Source organism: Elephas maximus, chromosome 27 (genome assembly GCF_024166365.1).
Source record: "Elephas maximus indicus isolate mEleMax1 chromosome 27, mEleMax1 primary haplotype, whole genome shotgun sequence".
NCBI classification, from domain to species: domain Eukaryota; kingdom Metazoa; phylum Chordata; class Mammalia; order Proboscidea; family Elephantidae; genus Elephas; species Elephas maximus.
In genome coordinates this window covers 31,024,256-31,043,751 of record NC_064845.1, presented here as the reverse complement: position 1 = coordinate 31,043,751, position 19,496 = coordinate 31,024,256, and positions in this window count along the sequence as shown.

The window sequence follows — 19,496 nt, the reverse complement described above, 5'->3', positions numbered from 1 at the left end:
TTAGGAATTTATTGACATGAGACATGATTTTCCTAGAACCAGGGAAGGGTTGTTGGGCCTTCCTGAGGTGTGTTGTCGAGAATGGAACCAGGTCTGATGGCCCTTTTTCTGTACCATATCAGGTTGTTAGCTCTGCCAACTCACATTCCCTCAACCACCATCCTCCTTCTCCGTGGATCACTTTCCTTAGCTGTTCTTTTGTTAATTACTTTTTCTAGAAAGGAAACAGCTTGCCAAAGAGTTGAGGATTCCAGGTTTGGTGGATAATAGCATTAGCAAAGCACATGGTTCTGCCAGTTCCACTTTATCCTTCATCAGTGGCAGTCACATGTCCATTTACTCATCTATTTACAGTTCTTTTTTTTTTTTTTAGTGAATCAGGCAAGGAGCCCTGGTGGCGCAAAGGCTAAGCACTTCGCTGCTAACCGTAAGACTGACAGTTCAAACCCACCCAGCGGCTAGAAGAAAGACCTGGGAATCTGAAGGCAGCTAACAACAGTGAATCGGGTATTGGCATTGGGAGCATTATGACCAAGGCTGGCTTTGAGCTCTCATTTGTGCTGACGATTTTTGAGGCCAGAAGGAGAAAGTCAGTGTTTCGTGTACCCTTCTGAGAGTCCAGGTGGAAGTCTTGGAGGAAGGAGTAGAAAAGATACCACATCTCTTTTTGAGCTCTCCAGCTTCTGCAGCTTGAACTCAAAGCAGACTCCTTGAAGAGAAAATTACAACTAATAGAAATCTAAGCAGAGCCAAGGATGGTTAGGAAAGAGGGACAGGGAGTGAAAAATTAAAAAAGAAAAATTGTATTCAGCTTAAAAACTGGTTGGAGTGTTGTTTTCAGCTTACGATAGTAATTTGGAGCCCTTACTAGATAATGTCCCATTGCCCAGCCTCAGACAGAGGGCAGCCAGAAAGGCTGATGTCCTTAGGTGCCTCACATGGCTTGGTAATGAATGTAATTTACTGAGCAAAAGAGACAACTAGGGGCTGTAGATCTCTGGAGATTCCCATCAATGTACATCATTACTGCTGTGGAGTGATGCATGTGTGTGGGGATGAGCAAAGCAGAGAAAAGGCAGCTGCAAGAGCATGTCAGCAGCTGAAGACTCCAGGTGAGCAGCCAGGCACAGGCAGACCACAGCTCAGGGGATGGAGGTTGCTAAGGAAAGGAGCTGGTCTTTTCCAGGTTTTCTCAATAAAGGAAAAGAGTTGGGCTTTGTGAGCTCTACTCATGTTCCTCTATGGCTCCCTATATCGTGTGTTTTAAAAAAATATATATATATATTTTAAGAGTAACTAAAAAGTATTTTTTTTTTTTAAGTATAACATGTTGGAAATAGCACTTGACTGCCATGTGTAAATGCTGTACAATGATAAAACTGTAGAGTAAGCCATTCTTTAACTATCAATTAGGGGCCAAAGAACGTAGTCCTAGAGATTAGGTCAATGCAGTTGACATTTTGATCCAGACAGTTCTTGTTTGTTGCGGGGGCGGGGGGAAGGGGGAGTTGTTGTAGGACGTTTAGCAGCATCACTGGCCTCTGCTCTCTGGATGCCAGTAGCACTGCCCCCCTCCCGAATTATGACAATCAAAAATGTCTCCAGACATGGCAGATGTCTGCATGAGGGGGGAGGGGCACCAAAAGAGCCCCAGGTGAGAGTGACTACAGTGGGAGATAGGAATTTAATCTTGCTCTGAGTTTTTCTGGGATTGTATTTTAATGATTTAACCTCATCGTGCCTCAGTTTCACTACCTGTAGACACAGTGTAAGGAAGTAATGTACATAGAACTGCGTGGCAACTAGGGGGTTGTGTAAGTGCTCAGAAACAATACCTGTCTCCCCACATTTCCAAGACCCAAAGATCACTCTTAATCTTTGTGATGGCAGTAAGTGAAGGGCAGTGGAGATTTGGAGAAGGGTAAAGGCTTAGTGGTGTGGGAAATGGTGAACAGCAGTGGCATCTGAGTTTATTTGAAGGCATCCTGTGCTAGTTTATTGTGACAGTGTATTCTGGATGAAGGCTTTCTTTTGGAGAGGAAAGAAAGGGGAGGGTGAAGGAGGCAGGAAGGAGGCTGCTCAGAAGAGCAGTCAGGAAAGTGCACTTTGTGGGGCTATCTCGTAACGTGAAAGTGACTCATGTATAATTGGACCAGAGGACACAGAGAAGTAACCCCCAAAATCAAAGTGTCTTTTCAAATGACTGCTGATCCAGAAGGGTTGTTGCAGGTGATTAATGAAGACCAGAAACTTTTTGGAAAAGTCTCTTTGTTCTAGAGCCTTAGGTTTCTGTCTCCTCTCTTTTGGAATATGGGAAAACGTTGTCTTCACATAGGCTTTTCATAAATGCTTTACTATGATCCGTGTGTTCTTTTATTACTCTTCAGAACTGTGTGTTGAAAAGGTGAAAAAGGCTGTAATCCTGATCTAGATCCGAGTGATCTACGATATTTTGATAGAAAGCACCAACTTGACTCTAAGACGGGCAGTGCAGGTATTAGATGTGAACCATCCTGGAAGGCTAGCATTCACCCTTGCTGTGTTTTTGGTCTCTGTAGTGTTAGACACACTTGCAAAGTTTATGACAAACGTGGACAAATCTTGGATCTAATACGTGGAGAAGCCGTCTTAGACAGGTAGCCTTGTTTTTTCATCTTCTGTCTGCCCTGCATTTATAGTACTAGGTGTTAAGTTTTTTTTTTTTTAATAATTTTTATTGTGCTTTAAGTGAAAGTTTACAAATCGAGTCAGTCTGTCACACATAAACCTATATACACCTTACTACATACTCCCATTTACTCTCCCCCTAATGAGTCAGCCCGCTCCCTCCCTCCAGTCTTGCCTTTCGTGACTTTTTTGCCAGTTTCTAACCCTCTCTACCCTCCCATCTCCCCTCCAGACAGGAGATGACAACACAGTCTGAAGTTTCCACCTGATACAAGTAGCTCACTCTTCATCAGCATCTCTCTCCAATCCATTGTCCAGTCCCTTCCATGTCTGATGAGTTGTCTTCGGGAATGGTTCGTGCCCTGGGCCAATAGAAGGTTTGGGGACCATGACTGCCGAGATTCTTCTAGTCTCAGTCAGACCATTAAGTCTGGTCCTTTTATGAGAATTTGGGGTCTGCATCCCACTGTTCTCCTGCTCCCACATGGGTTCCCTGTTGTGCTCCCTGTCAGGGCAGTCACTGGTTGGCCAGGCACCATCCAGTTCTTCTGGTCTCAGGATGATCAAAGTCTCTAGTTCATGTGGCCTTTTCTGTCTCTTGGGCTCATAGTTATCGTGTCACCTTGGTGTTTTTCGTTCTCCTTTGATCCACGTGGGTTGAGACCAATTGATGCATCTTGGATGGCCGCTTGTTAGCATTTAAGACCCCAGACGCCACACTTCAAAGTGGGATGCAGAATGTTTTCATAATAGCATTATTTTGCCAATTGACTTAGAAGTCCCCTTAAGCCGTAGTCCCCAAACCCCCGCCTTTGCTCCACTGACCTTCGAAGCATTCAGTTTATCCCGGAAACTTCTTTGCTTTTGGTCCAGTCCAGTTGAGCTGACCTTCCCTGTATTGAGTATTGTTCTTCCGTTCACCTAAAGTAGTTCTTATCTACTAACTAATCAGTAAATAACCCTGTCCCACGCTCCCTCCCTCCCTGCTCTTGTAACCAGAAAAGAATGTGTTCTTCTCAGTTTATACTATTTCTCAAGATCTTAGAATAGTGGTCTTATACAATATTTGTCCTTTTGCATCTGACTCATTTCACTCAGCATAATGCCTTCCAGATTCCTCCATGTTATGAAATGTTTCACAGATTCGTCACTGTTCTTTATCGATGCATAGTATCCCATTGTGTGAATATACCATAATTTATTTAACCTTTCATCTGTTGATGGACACCTTGGTTGCTTCCAGCTTTTTGCTATTGTAAACAGAGCTACAATAAACATGGGTGTGCATATATCTGTTCGTGTAAAAGCTCTTATTTCCCTCTTCTGAGGAGTGGGATTTCTGGGTTGTATGGTAGTTCTATTTCTAACTTTTTAAGAAAATGCCAGATAGATTTCCAGAGTGGTTGTACCAATTTACATTCCCACCAGCACTGTATAAGAGTTCCAATCTCCCTGTAGCCCCTCCAACATTTATCATTTTGTGTTTTTTGGATTAATGCCAGACTTGTTGGAGTAAGATGGAATCTCATTATAGTTTTAATTTGCATTTTTCTAATGGCTAATGATCGAGAGCATTTTTCTCATGTATCTATTAGCTGCCTGAATACCTTCTTTAGTGAAGTGCGTGTTCATATCCTTTGCCCACTTTTTGATTGGGTTGTTTTTCTTTTTGTGGTTGAGTTTTAACAGAATCATACAGATTTTAGAGATCAGGCGCTGGTCGGAGATGTCATAGCTTTAAATTCTTTCCTAATCTGTAGGTAGTCTTTTTACTCTTTTGGTGAAGTCTTTAGATGAGCATAGGTGTTTGATTTTTAGGAGCTCCCAGTTATCTGGTTTCTCTTCGTCGTTTTTGGTAATGTTTTGTATTCTGTTTATGCCTTGCATTAGGGCTCCTAAGGTTGTCCCTATTTTTTCTTCCATGATCTTTATCGTTTTAGTCTTTATGTTTAGGTCTTTGATCCACTTGGAGTTAGTTTTTGTGCTTGGTGTGAGGTGTGGGTCCTGTTTCATTTTTTTGCAAATGGATATCCAGTTATGCCAGCACCGTTTGTTAAAAAGACTCTCTTTTCCCCAATTAACTGATACTGGGCCTTTGTCAAATATCAGCTGCTCATATGTGGATGGATTTATATCTGGATTTATATCTGGGTTCTCAATTCTGTTCCATTGGTCTATGTGCCTGTTGTTGTACCAATACCAGGCTGTTTTGACTACTGTGGCTGTATAATAGGTTCTAAAATCAGATAGAGTGAGGCCTCCCACTTTCTTCTTCTTTTTCAGTAATGATTTACTTATCCGAGGCTTGTTTCCCTTCCATATGAAGTTGGTGATTTGTTTCTCTATTACATTAAAAAAGGTCATTTGAATTTGGATCGGAAGTATAGATGGCTTTTGGTAGAATAGACATTTTTACTGTGTTAAGTCTTCCTATCCATGAGCAAGGTATGTTTTTCCAGTTAAGTAGGTCCTTTTTAGTTTCTTGCAGTAGTACTTTGTAGTTTTCTTTGTATAGGTCTTTTACATCTTTGGTAAGATTTATTCCTAAGTCTCTTATCTTCTTGGGGGCTACTGTGAATGGTATTGATTTGGTGATTTCCCCTTCGATGTTCTTTTTGTTGATGTAGAGGAATCCAAGTGATTTTTGTATGTTTATGTTATAACCTGAGACTCTGCCAAACTCTTCTGTTAGTTTCAGTAGTTTTCTGGAGGATTCCTTAGGGTTTTCTGTGTATAAGATCATGTCATCTGCAAATAGAGGTAATTTTACTTCCTCCTTGCCAATCCGGATGCCCTTTATTTCTTTGTCTAGCCTAATAGCTCTGGGTAGGACCTCTAGCACAATATTGAATAAGAGCTGTGATAAAGGGCATCCTTGTCTGGTTCCCGTTCTCAACGGAAATGCTTTCAGGCTCTCTCCATTTAGAGTGATGTTGGCTGTTGACTTTGCATAGATGCCCTTTATTATGTTGAGGAATTTTCCTTCAATTCCTGTTTTGCTGTGAGTTTTTATCACGAACGGGTGTTGGACTTTGTCAAATGCCTTTTCTGCATCAATTGATAAGATCATGTGGTTTTTGTCTTTTGTTTTATTTATATGGTGGATTACATTAATGGTTTTTCTAATATTAAACCAGCCTTGCATACCTGGTATAAATCCCACTTGGTTGTGGTGTTATTTTTTTAATATGTTGTTGAATTCCATTGGCTAGAATTTTGTTGAGGATTTTTGCGTCTGTGTTCATTAGGGATATAGGTTTGTAATTTTCTTTTTTTGTGATGTCTTTACCTGGTTTTGGTATCAGGAATATTGTGGCTTCATAGAATGAGTTAGGCAGTATTCCATCATTTTCTATGCTTTGAAATACCTTTAGTAGTAGTGGTGTTAACTCTTCTCTGAAAGTTTGGTAGAACTCTGCAGTAGAGCCATCCGGGCCAGGGCTTTTTTTTATTGGGAGTTTTTTGATTACCGTTTCAAACTCTTTTTTTTTATTATGCGTCTATTTAGTTGTTCTACTTCTGATTGTGTTTGTTTAAGGAAGTAGTGTTTTTCTAGGAATTCATCCATTTCTTCTAGGTTTGCAAATTTGTTAAAGTACAATTTTTCGTAATAATCTGATATGATTCTTTTAATTTCATTTGGGTGTGTTGTGATGTGGCCCATCTCGTTTCTTATTCGGATTTTTTGTTTCCTTTCCTGTATTTCCTTAGTTAGTCTGGCCAGTGGTTTATCAATTTTGTTAATTTTTTCAAAGAACCAGCTTTTGGCTTTGTTAATTCTTTGAATTGTTTTTCTGTTCTCTATTTCATTTAGTTCAGCTCTAATTTTTATTATTTGTTTTCTTCTTGTGCGTGATGGATTCTTTTGTTGCTCGCATTCTATTTGTTCAAGCTGTAGGGACAGTTCTCTGATTTTGGCTGTTTTTTCTTTATGTATGTGTGCATTTATCGATATAAACTGACCTCTGAGCCCTGCTTTTGCTGTGTCCCAGAGGTTTGGATAGGAAGTGTTTTAATTCTCGTTGCATTCTATGAATTTCTTTATTCCCTCCTTAATGTTTTCTATAAGCCAGTCTTTTTTGAGCAGAGTATTGTTCAGTTTCCAAGTATTTGATTTCTTTTCCCTGATTTTTCTGTTATTGATTTCCACTTTTATGACCTTGTAGTCTGAGAAGATGCTTTGTAATATTTCGATGTTTTGGATTCTGCAAAGGTTTGTTTTATGACCTAATATGTCATCTATTCTAGAGAGTGTTCCATGTGCACTAGAAAAAAAAGTATACTTTGCAGCTGTTGGATGGAGTGTTCTGTATAAGTCTATGAGGTCAAGTTGGTTGATTGTAGCAATTAGGTCTTCCGTGTATCTATTGAGCTTCTTACTGAAGGGCAGTCCTATCCTTCTTAGAAAGTGGTGTGTTGAAATCTCCTACTATAATTGTGGAGGTGTCTATCTGACTTTTCAGTTCTGTTAAAGTTTGTTTTATGCATCTTGCAGCTCTGTCATTGGGTACATAAATGTTTAATACGGTTCTATCTTCCTGGTCAGTTGTCCCTTTAATCATTATGTAGTGTCCTTTACCCTTTGTGGTAGATTTAACTTTAAAGTCTATTTTTTCAGAAATTAATATTGCTACTCCTGCTCTTTTTTGCTTGTTGTTTGCTTGATATATGTTTTTCCATCCTTTGAGTTTTAGTTTGTTTGTGTCTCAAAGTATAAAGTGTGTCTCTTGTAGGCAGCACATAGATGGATCGTGTTTCCTTATCCAGTCTGAGACTCTCGGTCTCTTCATTGGTGCATTTAGTCCATTTACATTCAGCATAATTATAGATAAGTATGTGTTTATTGCCGTCATTTTGATGCCTCTTTGTGTCTCTTGTTGACAATTTCACTTTTCCACTTACTTTTTTGTGCTGAGACGTTTTTCTTTGTAAAATGTGTGTTCCTCGTTATCATAGTAGTTGAATTTATGTTGGTTGAGTCATTATGTTTTTCTTGGTTTTTATTTTGAGTTATGGAATTGTTATACCTCTTTGTGGTTACCTTAACATTTACCCATATTTTTCTAAGTAAAAACCTAACTTGTATCGTCCTATATCACCTTTTTTTCCTCTCCTTATGGCAGTTCTATGCCTCCTGTATTTAGTCCCTCTTCTTGATTATTGTGATCTTTTACATAATGACTTCAATGATTCCCTGTTTTGAGCATTTTTTTCTTTTTAAAATTAATCTTAATTTGTTTTTGTGATTTCCCTATTTGAGTTGATATCAGGATGTTCTGTTCTGTGACCTTGTGTTGTGTTGGTATCTGATATTATTGATTTTGTGGCCAATTTCCTTTAATACTTGGTTTTTGCAGATTCTCTAAGCTTGTGTTTATCTGTAAATGTTTTAATTTCACCTTCATATTTGAGAGAGAGTTTTGCTGAATATATGATCCTTGGCTGGCAGTTTTTCTCCTTCAGTGCTCTATATATGTCATCCCAATGCCTTCTTGCCTGTATGGTTTCTGCTGAGTAGTCTGAACTTATTCTTATTGATTCTCCTTTTTAGGAGACATTTCTTTTATCCCTGGCTGCTTTTAAAATTTTCCCTTTATCTTTGGTTTTGGCAGGTTTGATGATAATACGTCTTGGTGATTTTCTTTTTGGATCAATCTTAAATGGGGTTCGATGAGCATCTTGGATAGATATCCTTTCGTTTTTCATGATGTCAGGGAAGTTTTCTGGCAACAGATCTTCAACTATTCTCTCTGTATTTTCTGTTATCCCTCCCTGTTCTGGAACTCCAGTCACACGCAAGTTATTCTTCTTGATAGAGTCCCACATGATTCTTAGGGTTCCTTCATTTTTTTTTAATTCTTTTATGTGATTTTTCTTTATATTGGTGTGCATTGCCTTATCCTCCAGCTGCCCCACTCTGCATTCCAATTGCTCGATTCCGCTCCTCTAACTTCCTATTGAGTTGTCTAATTCTGTAATTCTACTGTTAGTCTTTTGGATTTCTGAATGCTCTCTCTCTATGGATTCTTGCAGCTTATTAATGTTTCCACTATGTTCTTGAATAATCTTTTTGATTTCTTCAACTGCTTTATCAGTGTGTTCCTTGACTTTTTGTGTAGATTGCCTTATTTCATTTTTGAGGTCACCCCTGATGTCTTGAAGCATTGTGTAAATCAGTTTTTTATATTCTGTATCTGGCAATTCCAGGATTGTATCTTCATTTGGGCAAGATTTTGATTCTTTTATTTGGGGAGTTGTAGAGGTAATCATGTGATTTGATATTGACTGCTGTGTCCGAGCCATCTATAAGATATTGTAATGATGTATTTTATATTTGCTCACTGAGTCTTATCTTGTTTTGTTTTCTTTCAGTATGCGTAGATGGGCTACTAGATTGTGCTGTCTTGATTGTTGTAGCCTTTGAATCACTTATGTCCTATTACCAGCTGGCTTGGGCTGTTACCAGGTAAATAAGCCTAAGAGTCCATTCACTATTCTTGGGTAGAATCTGATTTTTGGTCACCAAGTGTGTGGTGTAGACTGTCACCTATTCAATGGAGGAGTAGTGGTGATAGTTGTGTGCACCAGATTCTAATAGCAGCAGGGGGTCACAGTCCAGTGGGGGCAGGATGCTGACAGGGTTCCCCCAGGTGCCAGTGAGGTAGGTGTGCTCTATTCCTAAAGTACTTTGGTGGATGGGCTCTGCAGCTATACCTTAGGCACCCAATGCATGTACCTCTACAGATTGGTAGGTGTCACTATCCTCAGACTCCTATGGCAGGAGGCTAGGTGGTTTGGGTGAAGCTTTAGCCCTCAGTTTTTGGTTATGGGTCAGTGAGGCCTCTGTTTAGTAGGTAGAGATATCAGACCTGGGAAATCTGTCTTTCCAGTAATCCGCTAAAACAATTACAGTCAGATCCCTATCAGAATTGCCTTTGCATTATAATAGCCACCTTGTGGCCTGTAGGGATGAAAGCCCAAGACTGTGGATCTCATATTCTTGGCTGGCGCTGGTTCTGTATTTTCAGTCCAATTTTGGGAAGTCAGGGAAGGATTTTTGGTCCCTGGGTTTTTTGTAACTGCTTCTTTCAGGCCAGGAGAATGGGTTAGGAAAAGACAGAAAACAAACAAACAAAGAAAAACCGCAGAGTACTTCACTCTCTGGCGCAGAAAATTCCAATATTAATGAAGCCGCCTGGGAAGGGGGGCAGGGATCAGATAGATAGGAGAGAGTAACACCCAGGAATATAGGCAACGTTACTTACCTTGCTTGGAGATGACTGTTTTTTCTGAGATTCCCGAAGAGCGTATAGCCTGTGTGCTCTGGCTGGGTCGAGATTGCCCCTGAGGGTCAGGCCCGTGTCCCGTGCTATTGCCGTCTCAGAAGCCATGGTCAGTTCCTCCGCTCCCAGTCCAAAGCCCAGCTCCAAGCTTCCGCAGCTGGGATGCTGCACTTCAGGCTCCAAAACCAGTCACTGCCTACTGGTGACTTCTGATCCTGTCAGCCGCAGTGCTGCTCTGCCTGCATGCACTAGCTGGGCTTCCCCCGAGGTCACTTCTGGGGGCTAGTGCTGTTTCCTGTGTTTGTTCCGTCTCAGGATGCCGTGCCTAGCTCCCCTGTGCCTAGTCCAAAGCCTGGCGCCAAGGTTTTCTGACTGTGATGCTGGCTCTAGGCTCCGAAAACAGTTGCTGCTTCCCTGTGATTGCTCGTTCTCTGGTTAGCTGCATCCGTGTGCAGCCTGCTTCCACTGGCTGAGTCTCTGTCACTCAGGTCAACTCTTTAGATTTGTGTTTGATGGTCAGGGTTTGTAGATTGTCACGTATGTGATCGATTCACTTGTTTTTCTGAGTTTTTGTTGCAAGAGGGATCCGAGGTAGCTTCTACCTAGTCAGCCATCTTGGTCCCGAGGTGTTAAGTGTTTACTAGAAGAAAGGGAGACTTCTGTGTAGCAGAAAGGGGACAGTGAGAGAAGCTGTTCTTGTAGATAGGTTGGTGTCTTAGTCGTCTAATGCTGCTGTAACAGAAATGCCACAAATGGATGGCTTTAACAAAGACAAATTTGTTCTCTCACAGTTTAGGAGGCTAGAAGTCCAAATTCATGATGCTAGCTCCAGGGGAAGGTTCTTTCTCTGTGTGAGCTCTGGGGGGAGGTCCTTGTCATCAGTCTTCCCATCCTAGAAGCTTCTCAGTGCCGGGGCCTTGGGTCCAAAGGAAGCGCTCCCCTCCTGGGTCTGTGTTCTTGGTGTTAGGAGGTCCTCGTGTTTCTGTCCTCACTTCTCTCTTTTACATCTTCAAAGAGATTGATTTAAAATAAAAACTAATTTTGTAGATTGACTCCTGCCTCATTAACATAACTGCCATCAAGCCCAGCTCATTAACATTCTAGAGGTAGGATTTACAATGCATAGGAAATTACATCAGATGACCAAGTGGTGGACAGTCATACAATACTGGGAATCCTGGCCTACCGTGTTGACTTACATTTTGGGGGACACACAATTCAATCTATGACAGTTGGTGTTTGAATGGTTGAAGTTTTTATTTTAGTACTACTCAGAGTGTGGTCCTAGCAGTATCAGCATTACCTGGGAACTTGTTAGAGATGTAAATGATAGGGGCTCAACCCAGACCTCCTGAATCAGAAACTTGGGGTTGGAGCTCAATAATCTGTGTTTTAACAAGCCCTCCATGATTCTTACGTGTGCTGAAATTTGAGAGTACTGGTCTAGTCATGCGTGATATGCTGAAATTTTATGCGTAGTGTCTACATGTGTATGGAGGGGAAGGGTTAAGGAACTGCTTTATGAGGTAGTCGGAGGATGAGTAAGACTGTTTTGTGATATACTTTGGGATCATTTTCCCAGGGCATGGTCTAAGCCTTTAACTATGCTATCCAGTAGAATAGCCACAGGCCACAGGTGGCTATTTATACTTAAATTAATTACAATTAAAAAAAAACTTAGTTATTCAGTTGGACTAGCCACCTTTCAAGTGCTTAGTAGCCACATGTGCTTAGTGCTGCCTTATTGGAGAGCACAGATGTAGAGCACGTTCATCATCACAGAAAGTTCTATTGGACAGCACTGTTTCAGCCTGTAATGACCCCTGTTTGACTCATACAGGCTGGAAACCCCCACTTGTAGTGATGGTGTGTTCTAGTTAAGTGAATACGTCAAGTCGTTGAAAACAGAATTGAGTTTTGGACTTCTGTACTCTGGGGAGACTTTCAGTCTGTAGTTGTATCCTGGTGAACTTTCTACCTTGTGTTGGCATCTGCCTGGTATAGAAAGTGCCATGGGTCTGTCTCCCACATAATTGAGTGCACTGCCTCTAAAATATTTGCTCTTTGATCTGCTAAGCTGTCTCTTTCCATTTGGTCTCCCCATGCCCTGAGCATTGGTGGTAAAGCTTGTTTGGGCAGATGTCTCTATCAACACTGCCTAGAGCTTTATAAAGAGTCTGGAAGAGACAGCAAGAGAATTTCACCCCTTCTGTTTCCCCAGCGTGGCTCAAAAAACTGTTTCCTAAAAGAGGATATTAATTCACAAACTTAATCTGTGAAGAGTTATCCTCTGAAGAATTAATTTCTAAGGTAAAATTTCAACAGACATATTACAGCACAGATTTAGTAATTAGTCCCTTTAGTAACGTGGAAAAAATTTCAGTTGTTACTTTATTGCTATTATCAAGGAGCTCTGATGATGCAGTGGTTAAGTGCTCAGCTGCTAACCGAAAGGTCGTGGTTCGAACCCAGCAGTTGCTCTGTGGGAGAAAGATGTGGCAGTCTGCTTGTCTAAAGATTACAGCTTTGGAAACCCTGTGGTGCAGTCTACTCTGTCCTGTAAGGCTGTTCTGAGTTGGAATTCACTTGATGGTAGAGTTTGGTTTTGGCGTCACTGTTATCAACAACAGCAATAATTATTCTTAGTTGCTAAGAAATTATTCTAATTAGAACAAATGAAAAAAGATGTGGAAATGCACAGTTTTTAAAAGATAAAACTGAAAGCTAACTGGGCCCATGGGAGGGGGTATGAGAGTAAGAACTTCTTTTGTCTTTAGCATTATTGCTGGACGTGAGGGAAGGAGGTGCATAGGGGCTCACATTGATTTTTGGACAGTCTTGACTTGAGTTGTTCACTTCTTACGGAGGATGTTGCTTATTCTCTTACTGCCGTCCTCTCTTTAACTTGCCTTTCTTACCCTCTTCTCTCTGCCCAGAATGTTGGAGGGGGCCCAGTGTTTCTCAAGGAGGGTGTTTTGGTGTGACTTATCATTGTATGGAACTGTCCTTGCCCATTTAGGAACATTTAGCATCCCTGGTCACTCGATGCCCGTGTTACTCCAACTTAACCAAGTCATCACGTCAAGCAAAGATATCCACCCCACCCACAATACACATTTCCAAATGCCTGTGATTGAGAATCACTGGTAGTTAAAGAGATGAGCTTGGTGTCTTTCTTGGGAGGGAGAAGTGATTAGAGTTGGTGAAGGTGCAGGTGCTCCGAGGGGCTGGCTCATTAATTTCTGACACAGCTGGCCCCAAACAGCCACTTCTTGCAGTGCTGGAACTGATGTTGGAAACTAATTTTATTCTATTAGACTAGAAGAATTGCATTCTGCTACTGTAAGACTTGGCCCCGGAGGCTGAAAGTCAACAGAGGCCTCTGTTACTGCCAGGGAGGGACCTAACTCACGAGCAGGAAGATAGTTCCTGGTCTGGTGCCACTCCAGGGTGTGTCTGCACTAACATTGGCTGCTCATTCGTATTCTACTTCTTGGCCATTAACATGACTCAGCATTTCCATTTTGGCTTCTCTTCTGGTGTCTTTCTGCTCCTGCTCTCCCTTCTTGCTCCCACAACCTAGCCGATGGTCTGTGTATGCACCAAACTCCAGGAAAAGAATGGACTGTGATAGGTTCTGTAGTAGCTATCATCCCTATTGGCGTAAGCTCTCATACCAGGCAATCCGATGGATGCTGATACCTTCTGCTGCTCTGTCTTAGTCATCTAGTGCTGGTATAACAGAAATACCACAAGTGGATGGCTTTAACGAAGAGAAATTTATTTTCTCACAATCTGGTAAGCTACAAGTCCAAATTCAGGGCATCAGTTCCAGGGGAAGGCTTTTTCTCTTTGTCGGCTTTGGAGGAAGGCCCTTGTCCTCAATCTTCCCCTGGTCGAGGAGCTTCTCAGGTGCAGGGACCCTGGGTCCAAAGGACGTGCTCTGCTCCTAGTGCTTCTTTCTTGGTGGTATGAAGTCCCCCTCTCTGCTAGCTTCCTTTTCCTTTTATGTCTTGTAAGATAAATGTGGTGCAGGCCACACCCAGGAAAACCCCCTTCACAATGAATCAGTGGTGTGACCTCAGTAAGGGTGTTACGATCCTACCTTATCCTCTTTAACATAAAATTACAATCATAAAATGGAGGAAACCGCACAATTGGAAATCATGGCCCAGCCAAATTGATACACACATTTTTTGCCAGGACATAATTCAATCCACGACATGGTCCAAACATTTGTGGCCTAGGGCTACTTGCTTCAGTTAGGACTGTGGTCCTGGCAGTTTCCCTAGAAGAGAGCAGTGATAGAATAGACTGATAGAACATGAGACCCCCTCCAGTGTAAACCAAAAAAACCAGTTGCCCTTGCATCATTTCTGACTCAAGGTGACCCCATATGTGCTGAGTAGACCTGTTCCATAGGGTTTTCAATGCCGTGAGCTTTCAGAAACAGGTCAGCAGGCCTTTCTTCCAGGGAGCCTCAGGGTGGCTTCGAACTACCACCCTTTTGGTTAGTAGTCAAGTACTTAACCGTTTGCACCATCCAGGGACTCCGTCTGCAGTGTGTTGCTGTTGTTGGTTGCCATCGAGTTGATTCTGACTCATAGCAAGAGCATGCGTGCAGAGTAGAGCTGCTCATAGGGTTTTCAACACTGTGACCTTTTAGAAGTAGATCACCAGGCCTGTCTTCCAAGGTGCCTCTGGATGGGTTCAAACTTCCAACCTTTCAGCTAGTAATCGAGTGCGTCAGTGTTTGCACCACTCAGGGACTTCTCTCTCTGACATAGGGACCCTGAGTTGTTAACTTCAGGAATCAGTATAAATAGCATTTGTGGGTTACATGTAGCATAGAGAATTGGAAGATCATTCACAAAACTTACATGTTCTCATGTTCGGGAGCATTTGGGGAAAAGCATGAACCCGTTCTTTTAATTGAGACTATGGGCTTCCTCTCAGTATAGAATAGTAGGGAAATTACTAGATTAGATGATTGGGACATGGGGAGTTGTATTTACCATATGGCTATCCTATTTTTTGCATCCGTCAAGTGTGATTCCCTCAGGCACTCATGTATCCCACGAGAATAATGGCTAGGTGACTGTCTAAATGTTGAAAGACGTTTTGACATCTGTGACAATTGCTGTTCAACAGCTGGGTTTGTAAGATTCCAGGTCGGACAAAAAAAATAACTTGGCGTATTAGTCTAAAAATAAATTCTGTGTAAATTGTGTAATTTCAGGGATTACTGTCTTAGAAAGCATAGTTAATATGTTGTTATAGTGGGTTTTGTTCATGTGAACCAACGATTGAGTGTGACTTTACAAGGGAATGCATTATAATATCACAGAGAGCTCTGTCCTTATTCCTGATTCTGTGTCAGGATAAGAACGACGGTCCAGGTTCCATTGGGACCAGCACAGCTGTGAGCAGGGTGATCTGTGGCAGCACAAAGAGCTCATGATGCCGACGAATTCATTTAAGGCTCTAACACTGAATTTTCTCACCGAGTAGCTGGATCCCGGTGGCACTAACAGAGAATCAATCAGCGCTTCCTTAGAGGGATGGAGCTTTGTCGATTGGGAGTCAGCAGAGAAGGGGTGCAGCAGAGCTTCTCCAGCTGGTGGGTGAGGAGAAAGTGTGGTTTGTTACCCAGGGGTGGCCTGGGTCAGCTTTCTCACCCAGCTGCTGACTACTGAAGTGAAAAGAACAGAGGGGAATCTTTTGCTCCAGTTGCTCGTCTTTCTCTTCTTGAAGATTCCTGCACCCTCTATGGAATTAAAAGAAAAAAAAAATGAGAAGAGAAAAAAGTACAGAATTATATATAGTTCATTTGGATTTATTCCTTTTGAATGGGAAGATTGATATATAGATGATCACGTGTTGCCAGAAGATTAAAACCTTTACTTTTAACTGAGCATTAATCTTGCAGGCTAAACTAGATAAAAATAAAGCAGCTCGAATCTGTACATACATAATTTTTTTTTTTTTTACAAAAATAAAACAAAATTATCATTGTTCCCGTAGGATCAGGAATTAACTTGCAGTAACCCTCAGTGAAGATTCTGTAGAAATGGTAAAGATATCTGCTCCCTCTAGGATATAAAGAGATCCTGAGAGATTCTGAAAGATGCCTGAGAGCCTAGAATCCTGGATCCATGAATCCTGTCCTGCCTCAGGCCACTCCCTGTGAGACCCCTGAGGGATAAATGTGCACCAGGGGAAGGACTGTGGTTGCAGATGCTTGATTGAGGACCTGTGACTGAGAACCCCCCACTTGGTGAGCCACCCCACCCTTCCTATGAGGACTAGGAAGGGGCAGTGCCTCTTGGTGCTCTCTCTCCTGAGCCCATCATTGGCTGTTGCCTTGGACTTCCAAACAAGTAAAGCTGTGGCTGATTTAATGTTTTTAAATGTGACCCATTCCTAGCACCCACCTCCTTCGAGGGGACATCAGAAACAAGGAAGAAAGTAGGCAAGGGGGAGAATGATTCTCCTAGCTATCAATAGCTTTCCCTGTTCCACGAGAAAGAACATTTATTGATCACTTTTATTTTTCCCTTCTCATTTTTTTTTTTTTTTGTGCTTTAGGTGAAATTTTTCAGCTGAAGGTAGTTTTTTGTACCAAAATTATACACATATTGTTATGTGACCCTAGGTGCTATCCCTAAAATGTGATCATACATTCCTCTTTTCCACCCCAGATTCCATGTGTCCATTCTACCAGTTCTGTCCCTTTCTGCCTTCTCATCCCACCTGGAGACAGGAATTTCTCATTTAGTCTCGTGTATCTACTTGAACTAAGAAGCACGCTCTTCACGAGTATCATTTTATGTCTTATAGTCCAGCCTGTTCTTTGTCTGAAGTGTTGGCTTTGGGAATGGTTTTAGTTCTAAGTTAACACAGAATCTGAGGGCCATGTCTTCTGGGGTTTCTCTAGTCTCAGTCAGACCATTAAGTCTGGCCTTTTTATGAGAATTTCAGATCTACACCCCACTTTTCTCCTCCTTCAGGGACTCTCCGTTTTGTTCCGTCAGGGCCGTCATTGGTGGCTGCAGGGCACCATTATCGATCACTTTTGAACTTTTAATTTTGGACAGTAATAAAATATTTGCCAAATATTAAAGGTCAGGACATTATTTAAAACCTGTTGCCGGGTCAGTTCCAACTCATGGCAACCCTATAGGACAGAGTAGAACTGCCCTATAGGGGTTCCAAGGAGCACCTAGTAGATTCAAACTGCCAAACTTTTGGTTAGTATCCGTAGCCTTAAACACTACACCATCAGGGTTTCCAGGAAATATTTAGAGACCCCAATTTAGAAAAGAGGCCCAAATCCCATTTTTACAGTCCTGGATTTTAACTTTTTCTCCCTTCTAGGGTATCTCCAAATACCCCTTTATCTTTTCTCTTCTTCCATGAATGCTGTTACCTTGTTTAGGTCCTTTAATCTTTTGCATTTTCTCTTATGTCAGTCCTTTATTTCCAGAGTTTTGTGGTTCGCAGTGGGCTGTAAGACAAAGTGCTTCTTAACTGGGTATAAAGGCTGTCCCCAGGCTGACTGCAGCCTCCCTTTCTTTCTGCTCTTTGTATGCACAACATGTCCATTTATCCAAACTGGCCTGTGCCCCCCTCTCTCTTTCCTGCATAGATGTCCCCCTCCTTTTTTTGTGTGAATATTTGACGGCCTTGATAAACCTTGGACTTAGTAGCTGAATGAATCTGTATTCCCATCCTGTCTCTATCAGTTTTTAGAAATGTGATTTTGAGCGAAGTATTTAATTTCACTCAGCCTTAGTTTTCTTTTTTATAAAATTTATTTTGTTGTAGTTGTTAAGAATATACACAGCAAAACACACACCAGTTTAACCGTTACTACATGTACAATTCAGTGGCACAGATTCCATTCTTTGAGTTGTGCACCCATTGTCACCCTCGTTTTCTGAGTTGTTCCTCCCTCATTGATGTAAACTCACTACCCTCTAAGGTTCCTATCTGTTCTTTTGAGTTGCTCTCGTCAATGTGATTCCGTATAGATAGATCTCCAAAGAGCATGATGCTCAGGCAGACCTTTTTTTACTAGTTAAGCTAAACTGTTGTTTGGTTTTCACAAGACTTCAGGGGATATCTTTGGTTTAGGTTTTAAAGATCATCTCAGGGCAATAGTTTGAGGGGTTCTTCCAGCTTCTATGGCTCCAGAAAGTCTGGATTCCATGAAAATTTGAAAATCTATTTTTCATTTTCCCGTTTTGATCAGGATTCTGTTATAAAATCTTTAATCAAAATATTCAGCAATGGTAGCTGGGCACCATCCAGTTCTTCTGGTCTCATGGCAAAGGAGACAGTTGTTCACGGAGCCAATTAGCCACACATTCCATATCCTCCTCCTATTCCTGTCTGTCCTTCTTTGTCTGTTGCTCCAGGCGAAGAGAGACCATCTGTTGTGCTTTGGATGGCCACTTGAAAGACCCCAGGCACTGCTCAACAAACCAGGTGGCAGAAGAGAGACACTGTTACTGGTCAATTAATTGGGATATCCATGACCCTAAACCTCCAAAGCAGAGAAGCAAATCCTATGAGGTTTTTGGCTGTACATGAGCAGCCTCAGCAGCTACTCTTTTTTGTTGTTGTAAATATTATTTTCTTATTTGCAGGATGAGAATCATAATACCTACTTGATAGGTTGCTTGTGAACATAAAGTGAGGTGAAGCACTTAGCGTGGCCTTGGGGATACTCTCCCTCCCATGTCCTCTTTCTGCCTGTCTAGCACAGAGCTCTGAATATAAACTCATCACACGTGCTTGCTGATTAACTTATTGATGATCGGAATTTCAGGGCTGGTCGACATCTCAGTTCTTGATTAGTTATGTTCTACCTGCCACTTTCACATCTTCTCTAACCACATCTTTCTGTGACAGGATCCTAGCACTCCTACCCTATCAGTATGCACCTAAAGGTCATTGCCCACCCCACCCCCAGTGATTATGGGAATTATGTTAGTGCCCACACATGGTGTCCTGCATGGCATATCTACCCGTATCAGCAACTGACAGCAATTTCACAGCCACTCTGCATCCTCGAGCACTGATTCGTTTGCTCAGCATTTGTTTCCTCTCAGGTGTAGTGAGATTTATCGTGAGTGTAGAATGCTAAGGTTATAGCTGTCATGACAAGGAATACTTCTTTAAAACAAAAGGTTTCTAAGGCCCAACCAATAAGCTTTTTATTCCAAACATCACTTAACAAAATGCAACGTGACATTCACGGGATAGCTTGGACAAGCCCAGAAAGTTCATTTCAGCAGACTGCCCCATACTGACTCTCAGCGATAACACGCTTAGCCTGAACAAGCCTGCCAGTGTTACCAAACAGTGATGCTCTCCTGGCAGCTCTGCCCTCCTCGGGCTGGTGCTGAGAGCACATCAGTGTTTCTTTTCATCCTTCTATTTAAAACATCATTTTCTACCTCTTTTTCAAATGATTGAAGCTGTATGTTACACCTGTAAATTTTGGTTTCTCAAAGCCTACCTTATTCTGCCTCTTTTCCT